Source organism: Saccopteryx bilineata, chromosome 1 (assembly GCF_036850765.1).
Source record: "Saccopteryx bilineata isolate mSacBil1 chromosome 1, mSacBil1_pri_phased_curated, whole genome shotgun sequence".
In the NCBI taxonomy this organism is placed as follows: domain Eukaryota; kingdom Metazoa; phylum Chordata; class Mammalia; order Chiroptera; family Emballonuridae; genus Saccopteryx; species Saccopteryx bilineata.
Window position 1 is genome coordinate 309,296,352 of NC_089490.1, and position 12,005 is coordinate 309,308,356.

The following is a 12,005-nucleotide window of genomic DNA, read 5'->3' on the forward strand; positions in this document are numbered from 1 at the left end:
TGCTGGGGGAAATAGTCTTTATTGTAGGTCTTTGCTTTTCACCACTTTGAATATTTCATGCCAATCCCTTCTGGACTGAAATGTTACTGTTTAGAAATCAACTGACACTCTTATAGGAGCTCCCTAATAGGTAACTAAATGTTCTTTCCCTTGCTGCCTTGAGATTTTCTTTGTCTTTAACGTTTGGCATTTTAATTATGATGTGTCTGGGTGTGTATCACTCTGGGTTCATCTTATTGGGACTCTCTGCACCTTCTCAGCTTGTACATCTTTTTCTTTTATCAAGTTAGGAAAGTTTTCAGTCACTGTTTCTTCACATGGTTTCTCAGTCCCTTGCTTTTCCTCTTTTCCTTCTGGTACCCTTATTATGTGGATATTGTTCAGATAGTGTATTCTTCATCTCTGATTGGTTCTTTTTTATGGTTTTTTTTTCATTTTCATGCTTAGTATATCTTTAAGTTCTCAGTGACTTCATCCATTCTTCCTCTAAGTTCTTTGAGCATCCTTAAAACTACTGTTTTGAACTCTGTATCCGAGAGACTGCTTGCCTCCATTTCATTTAGGATTTTTTTCCTAAGGATTTTTTCTGTTCTCTTATTTGAGGCATGTTTTTTGTCTCCCTATTTTGGCTGCCTCCCTGGATTTTTTCTGTGTATCAGGTAGATCAGCTATGTCTTCCAAAGTAGGCATGGTGGTCTTATGTGGCAGATGTCCTGTGGGGCTCAGTAGTACCATCTCTTTTATTACCTGAGCAAGATGCTCCAGAAATGTCCCTTGTGTTGATTATGTGAGCACTTATGTTATAATTGAGTCTTGATTGCTATTAGGTTGTCTGTGCAAGGGGTTGACTGTGAGGATCAACCCCATTTATATTGTATAAACTGCTATACAAGTGCACAAAGCAGAATTTTTCCAGCAGGGTCTAGTGCCTGCTGAAATCTCTTTTTGGGTGTTCTGCTTATAAAACTAATTGTGTCTTGCTCTGATGTTGTCTGAAACCCATCACTGGGTGTGTTGTTTCTGGAGCCTCTTGGGATGGACTCTGGTGTAGGTCAATCTCAGAGGTTGTCTGTGACTGGCTCTGGCCTACCTATTTTGAACTACTATGTATTCAAAATTTGTGGCTGCCTCTTCTGGACCTGTGTACATAAGAATGTCCAAGCTGTGTGTTAAGGCTGACTTCCACCAGCACTGAGCTAGGGGGCAGTTCACAAGGTCCAAGGCACTCTAAGATCTACCTCTGCCTGCCACTTTCTGCTGGCTGCATGCTATGCTCAGTCACTTAAAGATCCTCTGATGGTACTCAAGTTGCATGAGATAAGTTCTCAGTGAGTCATCAGGTAGAGGTGAGTGGTGTTCACCAGATTGATATAAATTCTAATTTGGTGCCAGTACTAGGTCTGAGGCCACGCAGCAAAAGTCCCAGGGTATATCAGCAAAATGCCCACATTTCTTTGTGATGGGTTGGGGCCTCAGGGTATTGTTAGGGTGAGGCCATCAGAGTTCATTAGGACCAAACTGATCAAGATTTTGTTGTGTGAAGGGAGGGCTAGCATAGGAACAGTGACAGCAATCTCATGTACATATGAGGGGAAAATGGTCCTGCCCCAGAGCTACACAACTCTGTCGCTCTCAGCTTTTGCTGGGAACTGCTCAAGAGCTGCATTCCACAGAGTGGGGCTACTGAGAGTTGTGAGGATGGGGTTAGTGGATTTCTCAAGAAGTGGTGGTACCAGTCAGGCTGGAGGGAAGGGGTTGGTGAAGGCCCCATCTCAAGAGCCACACAACTCAGTCTCTGACACCCCCTGAGTCCATCTAGAACTCTACACCACAAGCCCAGGCAGCAGACTCATCTGTGGGTGTGAGCTTGGCAGGGAAGGAAACAGGGAATTGGTAGTTGGCTACTGCATTCCCCCAGGCTGATGCCATAGGGAGTGGAGTGCTTGCCTCAGGAAATATGGCATCTATGGGTGGTGTGGGAGAAGGATTCAAAACAGGAACCTTGGCATCTGTCCCTTCAGCTCTCTTCTCAGGATCGCACAACCCAATCTCTCTACACATAACTCCAGTTCACTCCAAGCCCAGGATCAGTGGCTACAAACAAGATTTTGTGCCCTGGCCCTTTAAGAGGGCCCCTGGATTTCTAGCAGACTCCTCTTTCTCTATGGTGGACAGAATCCCTGCTGATTTTCAGCCAAATATTATATGAGCTTCTCTTCCCAGGTCTGGTGTTCTGGGCTGTGGCACCTGGTATGAGATTGAGGTCCCCATGCTTTTCAGGGAGGACATCTGCAGCTGAGATATCCCTTTGGGTTTCCAGCTGTCTCCCATCAGTGTGGGACCAGCCCTTTTCATATCTCCTCCTTTCTATTAGTCTCCATGTGGCTTCTTCAGTAAATCCTTTGGGCCCTGGCTGGGTAGCTCAGTTGCTTTGACCCAATATGCTAAGGTTGTGTGTTTAATCCCTAGTTAGGGCACATATAAGAAACAACCACTGAATACATAAATAAGTAGAACAACAAATCAGTGTTTCTCTTTCTCTCTGTCTCTCTCAAATCAATAATTTAAAAAACTAAGACTTCTTTTCAGCTAGTCTTCTGTTAGTTATTCAGGTTGATTGTTCTATATTTTAATTGTAATTCTAGTTTGGTTCTAGGAGGAGGTAAGTGTAACTTCTACCTACTCCACTACCACCTTTGAACTGTCTGGAAACTTGTCTTAAAATGAAATATCACATGGAAGTTCCATATGTTTGTGAAATATATCAAAATGGAGTTTCTCTAGTTGAGACAGGGACAGGAGCCCCCCTACTCAGATTATCTTCATCTCTGCAGACAGTGGGGGCACCATGACATAGTTTGAAAAACAGGTATCTTCCTATTTTATTCATGTGACATCAGGGCAATTGGGGCCCAGAGCAGTGGAGTGATGTGCCCAAGATCATACAGTAAACACACAGAAAAATTAAGATTGCTGCCAAATCCTCCTAATTCCTCATTTTGATTTACTTCTACTATGCCATCCTGTATCAGTCTAATCATCATTATTAAGTTCATTTAAATTTTCTTGTGGAAATATTTCATATGTCTTAAATAAATTTTAAGCAAATATTTGTGTGTCTGAGTCATATGTTTAAAATGTATGCCTCCCAAGCTCTTCTTGGATATGCATAATTACCAGTTGCCAATTTAACAAACTTGCTGACATGCATGCTCATAAATTGTGAGAGCATAGAAATGGGAACTAATCTTTTGAGGTATATCATGTTCCATTCTTGTCCCCCACCCCAGTAAAAGTCACCAAAAACCCAGGTAAAATTTCTAAACCTCAGGCTTACTTACACTAAACCAGAAAGAAGGAAAGCAGTAGCATTAACTACTTCTACATTCACTCCTTTCTATGTTCCATGACCCTCTTCAAGTTTAGTTGCTAATCAGTACTAAAATAGCCTGCAAGCAGGTGATCAATTAGAAATATGAGTATTCAAGAGACTAAATAATTGGCAAACTAGAAAATCAAACCCCAATGGTCAATTAAATGATGTTTTGAAAACAATCTGTTGCTCATCTTCTTTATATTTTTATTTTCTCTAAACAAGGTACTCCTTATAAATGAGCATTCATATCAAACCCCCAAGGAAGATTAGAGTGGAGAGAGAAAATAATCATTCTACTACATAATAGCTGCCACCTTTTTAACCATCTGAGTGACAGAGTGAAGCCCTCACTCAGTGTGTGTGTGAAGCTTTGGGCTACAATGCACAGTTCCAAATACCATGACTTTGCTAGGATCCCTCTCTTTTGTTGCAGCCTGAACACTGGGACTAGGAAAAGCATGACAAGAGGCCTATATCAGTCAGGGCTCTCTAAAGAAACAAAACCAAGAGGAAATATATATTTACTTACTTATTTTATTCATTCATTCAAAGGAATTGGCTCACATAATTACACTGACTGAGAATTCCCAAGATCTGCAATCTAAAGGCCCGTGAACCAGAAGAACTGATGGTTTAAGTACAAAGGCAGAAGAACAGCAATGTCCCAGCTTGACCACCAAGCAGAGAGAGTGAATCCTGCTTTGTTCAGTCTTTTGTTCTATTTGGACCTTCAATGAATTGGATGAGGCCCATCCATATTGAGAAAGGCAAAGCACTTTTCTCAGTCTATTGATTCAAATGTTAATCTCATCCACAAACATTTTTACAGACACATCCAGAAATGGCATTTAACAAAGCATCTAAGCACCCTATAGTTCAATCACATTGACACACACATTTAACGATCACACAGCTTGAGGACAGAACAAGGTCTTCACCGGAGGTGCCTTGAAAGTTTATCGGGACAGACATAGACTGGAGTCTACCTCACTGGGAGTCCATTATACAGAGACCATTTTGGACCCAAAACATCTGTGGATGAAGCCACTCTGATGACTCCTAGAATTGACTTTAACATTCCTCTTAAAAGAAGCCATTGTCTATATGGGAAGAAATATAGTTTTTGAACAGTAACCCCTGTTAAGGGTAAAAAAGTGCTCTGAAATATTTTTATGGTTTTTTTTTTTTTTTGGTTAATAACAAACTCAGGAAGATGAGGAGAGAAAAATTTGGAAACTTGTTTGTCTCATGATGATTTGGCAACAGAGATGGCATGCTCTCAGCAGTTTCTTTCCTTCGCTTTAATGGCATAATAAGAGGACACCAGTTTCAGGCTTCCATCTGGAAATAAGGTCCCAGGACATAGAGAAGACTCAGAAGCTGGTTTCTCTTTAAAACAATTTGATCCTATGATATTAAGAAAGATTCTGTTTCTCAGATGAAGCCACTTTAGAATATAAAGCTTGGAGGAGTCTATCCCTCTGCAATATTTGGCAAAAAGTACTTAATGATCATTTTGAGAGAATTTTTCCTGTCCTGGTTAGTCTACGTTGGACTCTTAGGTATGTGATTTGACAAAAATCCATAATCATTCATTTTCCTAACTTGTTTCAAGCAATCATAATTTTCCATTGATCTAGAATTTCTCTAACCCAGGACAGACTTTGGCCCAAAAGAAAATCAATGAGCCTGAATAGCAGCTGAATTAAAATATTATTCTTTTAATACTTCATTATAATCAATATTTAGACAAGGATTCTCTCCACTTATTAAGCATCAAGTTTTTGCATAATTTGTCTCTAAGTCACCTGTCAAGAATCGGAAGCAGGCAAATTTACCTCAAAACCAGTTTAAATTGATAGTGTAAAACAGAAACTAAGAATAAAAAAGCCAACTTATTATTTAAGAAAAATACAGCAATGTATTTTGTGCTAAACTTGGTTTTAAGTTAAAAATTAGAATATAACATTGTCTGAAAATATTGCCCTGCCTCCCTTCTCCCAATCCTCTAGTATACTCACAGAGGAAGTGGCATGTTTGGACTGAACTGGGTGATTTGGGAAAGAAATATAAATTATAAAGTATCACCAGCTTTTGGAAGAAGGACGATGCTGTCAGAATAGAAGATGTTGTTCTTAACTTTTTCCATGACACTTGTATAGTAGTCCACAGTTTGTGACCATGTTTCATAGTTGGCTGGCTACTCTCTCTCCTTCCCCCAATCCCTGATCTCTTATTAAACAAAACACTTGAATGTTCTGGGAAGTGTTGGCAACTCACCCATGTCACTGTCATCCAGGCAGTGCTCTGACGTGGTGAAAAATGTCCCAAGGCTGGAACTTGAGCAGCTCTGGCCACTGTCGGGTGTGTGCAGGGAACTTTGTACACGTCTCGTTCCAGATGCTGGTGTGGGCCAAGGACAGCAAGGGGCAGCTGCCGGGAAAGAAGTATGCTGCAGCTCACCCACAAATGCTAAAATCTCTTCTCTCCCCCACCCTTAACAACCCTCTTTCTCAACTGTGCTGTTTCTTGGTCTTTTTTGTTCCTGTCTTTCTGCCTCCTCAATGTTTACATGCCCCAGGGTTACAGTATTAACCCTCTTTTAGTTCTGCACACTCCTGTGGTTACCCCATATCTTCTTAAGTCTTTAGCTAAATTTATGCTGAGGGCTAAATTTACAGCCTATATTTCTCTCTTGAACTCCAGACATAGACAACTGCTTCCACAATACAAACATCTGTTCTAATTATTATAGCTGCATAGCAAGTCCTCCCAAATGTTAGTGGCATAAAACAACCATTGGTTGGGTCAGAAACCTAGGACACAACAAAGGGTTGTTTCTGCTGTATGGTGTCTGAGGCTTCAGTTGAGACGACTTAAAAAGCTGGAGTGGTTTAACAAATTGACACCAGAGTCATCTGGAAGTATTTCCATTCGTGTGTCCAGTGGTTGATGTCTGTGATTATAACACATGTCTATTGGCTGGGCTCTCTCCTGGGACTGTCAGCTGGAGAAGTGGTTTCTCCATGTGGTCTAGACTCCCTCACAGTATGGTTAACAATGCAGAAACCACATCATCCTTTGTGACCTACTCATAGAAAGCACTCAGTGTCACTTCCATCACTTTGTATTTGTGACAAGCAAGTAACAAACCCACATATATTCAAAGAAAGCGGATTCGACTCTATCTGGGGATGCTGGGTAGGTGGAAGGCTGTAGAAGACTATCCAGGACAGGAGCTGTTGTTGCAGCCATCTTTGGGAAGTGCACTTGGTCCCATCGCTCCCCTGCACGCCACCCTGTGGTACTCCATTTATACAGACGCATCACCATGCCACAGACACTTCTTTTGTCCGTACTTTTGCACATACCATTCTCTCTGACTAGAGCAGAGGTTCTCAACCTGTGGGTCGTGACCCCGGCGGGGCTCGAACGACCAAAACACAGGGGTCGGAAAATACATATTTATTATACAATACATTTTTAAATAAAATATGTATTTCCGATGGCTTTAGGCGACCCCTGTGTTTTGGTCGTTCGAGCCCCGGTCGCGACCCACAGGTTGAGAACCGCTGGACTAGAGCATCTTCTTCTGCCTCTAGTCCCACCACCACCTGATTTTTTAAAATTTATTTATTTCTCAAATATTTTATTGAGTGTAGACATTTGGAGTGCTATAAAACATGAATTTTTATATATATATATAGATTCAAAAACGAGCAATCCACATTGTCCTCCCTGTCCAAGGTGTCAGGCTTGACATACATGATAGAGATTAATGAAGTATCATGAGGATAATATGGTTCCTTTTTTAAAATATTTTTTATTAATTTATTCATTTTAGAAAGGAGAGAGAGAGGGAGAGGAGAGAGAGACAGAGAGAAAGAAGGGGGGAGGAGCAGGAAGCATCAACTCCCATATGTGCCTTGACCAGGCAAGCCCAGGGTTTCGAACCGGTGACCTCAGCATTTCCAGGTCAACGCTTTATCCACTGCGCCACCACAGGTCAGGCAATATGGTTCCTAATAAAGCTTCTACGTTTGGAGTGGGGTCTTAATCACGAGAAAAGTAAAGCTCTTCACATTAGTGAACTTGCATTTCATTGGAAGTACACAGTATTTTAATTTTAAAACAAATAAAAGTAATTCTGTTTGTAGGTTTTCGTTACCCCAACTTTGTCACTTCAGGTTTCAGAAATTTTAATTAAAAAAAAAAAACAAAAACATATGCCTGTTTGAAATTGTACGTTTATCTGCGTGATAACTAAAATTTATTTCTTCTTTGGTTGTTGCAGTGTATTAAATTTGAAGATACCATCTCCGTCTTTAGCAATATAATTTCTGCCTTGCTCTCTATACTTTCCAGCAGGCTTGACTGCATTTTCCGAACCTTCCTATTTAAAAGCTTCATATTTCATCGCTTTGGCCATAATGAATCCTTTTTCAAAATCTGTGTGAATCTGTCCTGAAGCTTGAGGAGCCTGCATCCCTTTCCTGAGTCCGGGCACGTACTTCATCTGAGCGTGAGTGCTGCAAACCCAGTCTGAATGGTCTTTGGCAAAGTACTTTCTCAAGTTCACTTTCAGATACCTCTGTCAATCCTCAGTACTCAATTCTTGTAACTTGAGCTCCAAGGCCCACTAAAAGGAATGACCTGGGCCATACCTGTCCACTCACTCTTTAATTTTTGTCAACCATTTGTTTTTCTTTCTAATATAGTCCTTTTGTTTGTTTGTTTGTTTTCAGAAAGATTAACCAAGTAGACCAGGGGTCCCCAAACTTTTTACACAGGGGGCCAGTTCACTGTCCCTCAGACTGTTGGAGGGCTGGACTATAAAAAAACTATGAATAAATCCCTATGCATACTGCACATATCATATTTTAAAGTAAAAAAAAAAAAAAAAAAAAAGGAACAAATACAATATTTAAAATAAAGAACAAGTAAATTTAAATCAACAAACTGACCAGTATTTCAATGGGAACTATGGGCCTGCTTTTGGCTAATGAGATGGTCAATGTGCTCCTCTCACTGACCACCAATGAAAGAGGTGCCCCTTCCAGAAGTGAGGTGGGGGCCGGATAAATGGCCTCAAGGGGCCCCATGTGGCCCGAGGGCCGTAGTTTCAGGACCCCTGAAGTAGACCATTTGTTTTGAAGTCAGAAAAAAAAGTGTATATTCAGTACTCAATCTCTTGTCATTCCAATCATGATAGAAGCAAACATATTTCTTTTGATCTATAACCCAGGATAGGAGTTTTAGTTTTTTATTTCCTCCTCTCACAGCCACTTTTTCTAGTTTATCTATAATTATTTCCTCATCATTAAGCTGAAGCTCTTTGTGTATGATTTTTGTATCTTCAATAGAATCTACACTTCAATATGTGTGATATCATCATCTTCAAAGGCACGTGTTGGGTGAAAGACTCCATCACAGGCACCAACATAAGACAGAAAGGCATTTCCCAGGTCTTGTCCACTGGGAGCTCCTTTTACAAGACCAGTAATGCCCATTACATTTAGAAGGGCAGGAATTTTGCCTGCTGGTTTGTGGTACTGGCAAAAAAAATCTAGCATCTGGTATAGGTGCTCTGCTATCATTAGGATCAATAGTGCAGAATGGAAAGTTTTTGCTGAAGCCTGACTATTGATTAATTCCCAATCAAATAATACCAATTCTTAAGGAGGTTACAAATCTTCCAATGACCGGGGGTGGTTTAATTTTACCACCTTCCTTTTTGGGAGTCATCATCCTCTGGGCCACTGATGACACCCAGATGATGGCCAGTGGCAGCAGCAGTTGACTCCCACGAGCAGAGGTGGGGGCAGGGGGGGTGAGAATGCAGGTTCGGCCCCTCCTCCAAGCTTCATGCATGACGGCATCTTAGGCTCAGGGGGCAGGTGAGGCTCCTGGCCGCACCTGACCCTGCAGGTCATGATTCATGCCCTGCCACCACCTGATGTTTTTTTTTTATATATATATAAACATTTATTTATTTATTTATTTTAAATAATTTTATTTTTTTAATGGGGTGACATCAATAAATCAGGATACATATATTCAAAGATAACAAGCCCAGGTTATCTTGTCGTTCAATTATGTTGCATACCCATCACCCAAAGTCAGATTGTCCTCTGTCACCTTCTATCTAGTTTTCTTTGTGCCCCTCCCCCTCCCCCTCTCCCTTTCCCCCCTCCCCCCATAACCACCACACTCTTATCAATGTCTCTTAGTTTCACTTTTATGTCCCACCTACGTATGGAATAATGCAGTTCCTGGTTTCTTCTGATTTACTTATTTCACTTCGTATCATGTTATCAAGATCCCACCATTTTGCTGTAAATGATCCGATGTCATCATTTCTTATGGCTGAGTAGTATTCCATAGTGTATATGTGCCACATCTTCTTTAGCCAGTCATCTATTGACGGGTTTTTTGGTTATTTCCATGTGCTGGCCACTGTGAACAATGCTGCAATGAACGTGGGGCTGCATGTGTCTTTACGTATCAATGTTTCTGAGTTTTGGGGGGTATATACCCAGTAGAGGGATTGCTGGGTCATAAGGTAGTTCTATTTGCAGTTTTTTGAGGAACCACCATACTTTCTTCCATAATGGTTGTACTACTTTACATTCCCACCAACAGTGAATGAGGGTTCCTTTTTCTCCACAGCCTCTCCAACATTTGCTATTACCCTGTCTTGTTAATAATAGCTAATCTAACAGGTATGAGGTGGTATCTCATTGTAGTTTTGATTTGCATTTCTCTAATAGCTAAAGAAGATGAGCATCTTTTCATATATCTGTTGGCCATTTGTATTTCTTCCTGGGAGAAGTGTCTGTTCATGTCCTCTTCCCATTTTTTTATTGGATTGTTTGTTTGTTTGTTGTTGAGTTTTATGAGTTCTTTGTATATTTTGGATATTAGGCCCTTATCTGAGCTGTTGTTTGAAAATATCATTTCCCATTTAGTTGGCTTTCTGTTTATTTTGTTATCAGTTTCTCTTGCTGAGCAAAAACTTTTTAGTCTGATGTAGTCCCATTCATTAATTTTTGCCTTCACTTCTATTGCCTTTGGAGTCAAATTCATAAAATGCTCTTTAAAACCCAGGTCTATGAGTTTAGTACCTACGTCTTCTTCTATGTACTTTATTGTTTCAGGTCTTATGTTTAGATTTTTGATCCATTTTGAGTTAATTTTTGTACAGGGGGACAAACTGTAGTCCAGTTTCATTCTTTTGCATGTGGCTTTCCAGTTTTCCCAGCACTATTTATTGAAGAGGCTTTCTTTTCTCCATTGTGTGTTCTTGGCCCCTTTCTCAAAAATTATTTGACTATATATATGTGGTTTTATTTCTGGACTTTCTATTCTGTTCCATTGGTCTGAGTGTCTATTTTTCTGCCAATACCATGCTGTTTTGATTGTCGTGGCCCTATAATACAGTATGAAGTCAGGTATTGTAATGCCCCCAGCTTCATTCTTTTTCTTTAGGATTGCTTTGGCTATTCGGGGTTTTTTATAGTTCCATATAAATCTGATGACTTTTTGCTCTATTTCTTTAAAAAATGTCATTGGAATTTTGATGGGAATTGCATTAAATTTGTATATTGTTTTGGGTAATATGGCCATCTTGATTATATTTATTCTTTCTAACCAAGAACAAGGCATATTCGATTTCCCTTAACAATGATTTATAGTTTTCATTATATAAGTCCTTTACATTCTTTGTTATGGTTATTCCTAAGTATTTTATTTTTTTGTTGCAATCGTGAAGGGGATTAATCTTTTTTTTTTTTTGTATTTTTCTGAAGCTGGAAACAGGGAGAGACAGTCAGACAGACTCCCGCATGCGCCCGACTGGGATCCACCCGGCACGCCCACCAGGGGGCGACGCTCTGCCCCTCTGGGGCGTCGCTCTGTTGCGACCAGAGCCACTTTAGCACCTGGGGCAGAGGCCAAGGAGCCATCCCCAGCATCCGGGCCATCTTTGCTCCAATGGAGCCTCGCTGCAGGAGGGGAAGAGAGAGACAGAGAGGAAGGAGAGGGGGAGGAGTGGAGAAGCAGATGGGTGCTTCTCCTGTGTGCCCTGGCCGGGAATCGAACCCGGAACTTCTGCACGCAAGGGTGATGCTCTACCACTGAGCCAACCGGCCAGGGCCAAGGGGATTATTCTTTTCAGTTCGTTCTCAATTGTTTCATTGTTGGCATATAGAAAGGCTATTGACTTCTGTATGTTAATTTTGTATCCTGCGACCTTACTGTATTGGCTTATTGTTTCTAGTAGTCTTTTTGTGGATTCTTTAGGGTTTTTGATGAATAGGATCATATCATCTGCAAAAAGTGATACATTTACTTCTTCTTTTCCAATATGGATGCCTTTTATTTCTTTGTCTTGTCTGATTGCTCTGGCTAGAACCTCTAGTACCACATTAAATAAGAGTGGAGAGAGTGGACAACTCTGTCTTGTTCCTGATTTAAGGGGGAAAGCCTTCAGTTTTGTGCCATTTAATATGATGTTAGCTGATGGTTAATCATATATGGCCTTTATCATGTTGAGATATTTTCCTTCTATACCCATTTTGTTGAGAGTCTTAAACATAAAATTGTGTTGTATTTTATCAAAAGCCTTTTC

The 12,005-nt window shown here is 40.6% G+C and overlaps 1 non-coding gene and 1 pseudogene across 1 annotated transcript; both read right to left on the bottom strand.

Moving 5' to 3' along the window:
• Positions 1-7,646: 7,646 nt before the first annotated feature.
• Positions 7,647-9,121, bottom strand: LOC136320472 (obg-like ATPase 1; annotated as a pseudogene).
• Positions 9,122-11,455: 2,334 nt separating this feature from the next.
• TRNAA-UGC (transfer RNA alanine (anticodon UGC)) lies at positions 11,456-11,531 on the bottom strand. Its single transcript has one exon. It is a non-coding gene; the product is annotated as a tRNA-Ala (tRNA).
• Between the last annotated feature and the right edge of the window lie 474 nt (positions 11,532-12,005).